Raw genomic sequence first — 6013 nt, 5'->3', positions numbered from 1 at the left:
TTCAAAGTTATATTGAGCTCTATTAACATCTCATGAAGTTTTTACAAGTCCATAAATTAATACGATACAAAATGATGTCTCCATCAATTTAAGAAGAACTATTTCCTGTTTTGACCCAGGCTTGGAAATTTAATTACAGTTACATCAGAAAAAAAAAAAAAACAAACCATAAAAATGTCATAATGTTGGCTAAAATGGGAATATGTTCCAAGTCCAGGAATAGATTACTTAAATGGTTTTATCCTTTGCAATGTTGTACAGCATTAGTATTGGCACAAAAGAGCAACCCCCTGTCATGGTTTAGGCTGAGTCGGCCAACTACAGGCGACATGCTCTCACCCAACCTCTCACTCCAAGGATAGGAGGAGGGAGATAAAGAGATTTATGAGTTTAGAAGGAACTAAATTACTTTAATGAAATATTAATAATAAAATAAAAAGGAAATAAACAACAGAAGCTCGCTTTAGAATAAAATGTCTTTATGAAGTAAGCGCACTACACCATGTGCTAAATTAATCTAAAAGCAGTGAGGTGCCTTGATACAAGAAAAAATGCTAGATGTTCTAATAACGTCACAGGTTTTATCAGAATTGTTTATTAATTTTAAATGATATAACTAGAATTTGTTTGTAAAACAGAAAATGTACGTGGTAATTATGCAGCCTGAGCCAGAAATCATGTGTAATGCTCTGTACCCTCAAATAAAGCAAACTAGTTACACACGTTAGACATTGCCTTGCCAGCTCTTTCTGTGAAGTAGATGCAGGTGCAATTCATGGCAGTTTAGTCCAGCCTTTTCATTTGGGAAAAAAACCCCCACAAACTAACCCATGCCAATGTTCAGTTTAATTTGGATTTATATTTCTGAGGGAAGAAGATGCCTACTACCTGTGAAAAGGTCATTAAAAATCTGTGGGCTATAGCTCTCTTTTGAAGGGTTTGGACTGTGACAAATGCTAAAAGCAGGAGCTCTTTTCAGAGCTGTAAAGGTTAATAATCTTATTTGTCTGCATCCCTGAAGTTGTATTCCCTTTCTGTTCCTGGTAGGTTTCCTTTGATGGGATCTAAATTCATACATCAGATGAGAGTAAGAAACGTCTTATTGGGGGAGGTCAACCTAGCTGTCCCCAAGTGATGACCCAAGACACTGCTTGGGAGAACTGCTTTACCAGCTCCACCTGCCCTCTCCTGTCCAGAGACCACAACCACTGCTTTGGAAGGTCAGTGGGCACATCCATCCCTGCCTGTGCCTCTAGTGTCTCTCTGTGGGCCTGTTCTCCCTTTTTGCCTAATCTTTTCTGGGGTTTACTGGCACTACCTGCATCGGCAGCCTCCTGTGCCAACAAATTCTGCAAGTTTATTACCCGTGGTGTAAAAATGTGCTTTTATATGTTTTAAACAAACATCACGGATGAAAGATTTTCTCACTTAGGTTTTTTAAAGTCCTTTTGTTTTGCAGTTTCATGGTAGGCATTTATATTGATATTGACTGACTCACCAAATACAATAATGTGTATGAAATTAAATTGTCTAGCAATTATTTAGATGCAAGTGTTTTTTCTGCACCACTCTATAAGTCAATATCTGCATATGCAATTTAGCACAGAAGATAGATCCAGCTAAATGGAAAATAAAAAAGGCAGAGAAATTAGAAAGTCTCACTGGGGAAGAAAATATAAACAATAAATTAATAATACCATAAATGAACTTCCAAATTTGCATCTGCAGTGCTGCAAACACAAATATTTGTAACAAGTACTTAGGCTGGGTATTATGTACCTCATTTGGAAGCAGCAAAATTCAGGAATTTACAAAGCACCTGTTAGAGAGCTTGTCACAAGCTTTAAGGTAATGCAAGAATAAAATGCTGCTCCTGGCTGCACAAAGGAAAGGGTCTTTATACATGCAGCTCCACTGATGTTTACAGAAAACCTTTACAAGCCTGCTATCATCCTACTGATTTTGAATACTAATTTCAGGAATCTGGTAGTCAGTTAATGCAATAAACACACAGCTACGGCATATGCCCAGGTTGTCTTTACCGTGCGTGTGTGGTAGGTGCAGTATGGACTCTATATATAGGTAACCAACAGGTTCTTTTTTTTTAATTTTAGATACCAGTCTACTTTTTTATCAATAGGAGCTAATGAACAGAGAAGGATGAGAAAGCTGGGGATGACAGCAAGCAAGGAAGGCCTTCAGTGCAGGAAAGGATACTTTTAAGTGGACTCTGAATTGAATTGAGAAGCAAATTGAGAAGATGGTTAATATACAGAGATAATTTTCTCAGCTGGGGAATTCCTCATCTGAACTCTCTTGTCCGTTTCTGCCTCCTTCCATTCCAAATGTTCTCATTCTCTTTGCTTTCTCTCCTTCCTTTTTGCAATCTTCTTTCAGCTGACAGGTCATAAAGTTCATTTTAACTGTAGCAGTCAGTGATGTTTGGGCATCACAGTCCCTATTGGGCGTCCCTCCATAGAGGGACCTGGAATTCATATTTTTTGCATGTGACATGCCTGATGTTTCTTCATAAGGTTGCTGCTTTTTGATGTATGTGAAGATCCATACAGCAGGAAATTCATGGAGAATTAGGAGTTGCAACAGTTAAGCTCAGAATTAGAGTAAGGATATTATCAAAAATGGAATCAAGACCCTGTCAGACAGAGTCTTTGATATGGTGAACTTCAGAGAACTTTAGGAACATTAGAGGACAGAATTCAAAAGCAGTAAGGAAAGGAAAATAAAACATTGTGAATAGACAGCTTTGAAAAAAGAATGCAGAGATAATAAGACTTCATCTTGTAATGAATGATCTCGTGTCTCTCTATGACGTTTAACTGAAGGGAATTTTCAAAGTCACAAAGCATCCTGTATTAAAAGTGCTAAAAGATGGCTTTTATCAAAAAATCTTCATAAAACTGTGAAGATCACAAGGCCATCTTCTTCTGTGCACCTGCAGTACATGCAAAAACTTCATGAGCACAGACACACAATGTCCACTGCTTGTCCAGCTATCATCAATTTATTGGGATAGAACCCAAATGATAAAGAAGAGATTATAAAAAGTTATTGAAATTACAGAAACCACATTTGTAAGGAGACAGGAGTAGGCAGCACTTTAAAGTTCATCTTATGTGGAGTGCAGTAAGGAAGCAACAAGGGACAATGTAAATGAGATTCAGTGACTAATTTCCCCAGTGGTGGAACTCCTACACACTTCGACTGCAGATCAGTAAGAATATACATGGTAGAAGAGACATCCATGTTAAATAATGCCAGTGGAGAGGAAAAAGTCAAACTGGTTTCAGAAGCAGGTATGGGAATCTGCAGGCTACCGGCAACAAGCAGGTAGGAGGGAAAGAGGAGGCACTCGTGGGAGTCCAGAACAGGAGATGCAGACACGGAGGGAATCAGCACTGCCAGTAATGAGAGACTAGTCTTCTCCTATTGAGATTGCTTCATGATGCCAGCAGTAATTATTGAGCCCATCCACTTTCTTTTTTTTTTTTTTTCATTTTTAATATCCAGTAAAAAGGTTTGAGCTTTTTTTTCGGTTTTGTTCTTTTTCCATTTTTCCTGAGATACACACTTTGCCCCTAACATATTACTCCTCTCTTTGTAACAATGAAAATTTGATTACTGGTGATCACCTTGAATACTAGTCTTGTGCCATGATAGCATAAAATATATTGCACCAGCTGATACAGTGTGCTCCCAGATCACTGTTCTGGGTACACACAACCCCTTATCTGGTCTAAAACAAGAGTAGCAAAATTGAAGCTGCTCTTCAGGGTTGGAAATATGTTTTGAAGTTAATTAGGCCTTCGGTTAAGAAAATCTGAATGAAATGCCCATGGTTACAGTGCAGAGGAGTATATTAGCAATGGGGAGTGCACACATCACCTGTGAGTTAGCAACAACTCTATGAATTGTTTGTGTAGCCACTAATTCAGACACTGAAGACAGTGCAAGAAAACATTTTTTTTTTTCTGATGCAATATAGATTGACCGTATTTAAAAAGGTCAGAAGGACCTGGATCGAACACTCCTATAGATGTGAATGATGCATCTCTTCCTCGTGAAGAACTGTTTTTATTTAGTCTATTTGGGGAAATAACTACTTCAGCAATCCCTTCTCCTTGCTGGACAAATGAGATACAAATCCATTCCACTATTATCATTGAGTCTCATCCTGGGTCTCATAAAATTCCCACCAATCCTATTTGGGGAAATGTGAGCAGCCCTGTGTGCATCTGATTAGAGCTCTTCGTATTTTATTACATGAGCATATCGTGTACTGCCAAAAGGAATTTTTACTGTGATGCTTCTTTTGTGATTGCTCTTGAAAACCAGGTGAGTTCAATCTCCCATGGAAAAAAACCTCATTGCAGGAATCATAGCACATTCATAATTAGTTTAATAAAGCCTCTTTGTTTTATTGCTCCACAGACAGAAATATCGTCTTGCAAAATGACGGACAGTTCTGAGTTGTGATTAACAATTTAGTACAGCCTTGATACAGCAGATGGAGGACATTAATGTGAATTTACTGTGAAAGACCAGCACAGTGATGGAGATCAGGGTGGAAAAACAATTGGACGTAAATTGAGAGGGCAGTGACGCGCATCCCTTTGGAGATCATTTGCATACACTCTACTGCACCTTTCACATTTCTGTTGATGCTGATAAAAGGTACTTTCTTATGCAATACATGACATAAAAAAGAAACTGTGACTATTACAAGGCCATCTTCCTTTGTGCACCTGCAGTTACATGCAAAAAACTTCATGAGCATAAACACACAACAATGTCCACCACTTGTCCACCTAACATCAATTTATTATTTCTGATTATGATGGTAAGCACAACCTTTCAAAAAAAAAAAAAAAAAAAAAATCAGTCCTCTGATTAGACAACCTACGATGTACTATGCATCTTTACTACACTTTTAAGAAAATCTGCTTTGTGAAACTGCCTTGCATTATAAATAAAGCAATGTAATTCTGGAGTCTAGGTTACATAAAAAAGAAAACCCTAAACCCCTCACGATTCTGCTCCTACTTCACCCCCTCATCCATTTGCTTTACACAAGTCAGCAAGAGCTATATCCAGAGTGCTATCAGATGCATCAAAGAAACATTAGCAAATACTGTTATTACTATAAACATAAATAATTCTCTGGCTTCCAAATCTGGGCCACATAGGTACCAAAGGATGAAGAAACACACCCCTTCCTTTTCAATTTCATATCGGGATTCAGATGAAAAGAAAATTATGATCTTTGCAGAAGTCGATGTTGCACATATGTATTAAGTAATGATGGTGGAACTTGAAGATATGAAAAGCCATCATCCTATAGGCACGTGCAAAGCCCATACTCAAGCTACCAACAGAATACCAATGTGACAACTCCTGTCTGGGCAGAAAGCAGCAGTGGCTATTGACATGCTTACTATTCCAGATGCTGCTAGACAGGCAGTCTGTTTGGTTTCGGGAGACTAATCCTCAGGACCACCATTGCACTACCTGGGTACGGACGGCATCCTGAGCCGTAAGGCTGCGAATACACAGGTTTTCATATTGCATGCTTGGGTTTCTGCATTGCACATAATACCAACAGGAAGGGCTTGTGCTTCTAGGGCATGGGTAATTAACATCTGACTGTTAGAAGCACATCAGTAATTGCATGTATCTACCTGAAGCTTCTCCGATTACTTTGGAGGATGAAACCACGTGTCTGTTTCCACTGATTATTTTTTTTAATTCTCTCAGGTGTGGTTATTGAAAGACAAATCCATGCAAAACCGCTCCTTTTCTATCTCAAAAGCATTGCTCTAAATTTTTGAAATTTTACAATGACTTCTCAGTTACTCATTCGGTTCATTGAGCCCCTCCACCCCCCAGCCCAGGAATCGTTCGGAAAAAACTGAGGAGAAAAAAAAAGATAACGAAGAAATCTATGTCTGCCAGCAAAACTCGACTGGCTTAGCCGGCGCTTCTTCACACCAGGATC

The sequence above is a fragment of the Numenius arquata genome, chromosome 4 (genome assembly GCF_964106895.1).
Source record: "Numenius arquata chromosome 4, bNumArq3.hap1.1, whole genome shotgun sequence".
Lineage (NCBI taxonomy): Eukaryota > Metazoa > Chordata > Aves > Charadriiformes > Scolopacidae > Numenius > Numenius arquata.
This window is presented reverse-complemented; position numbering follows the sequence as displayed.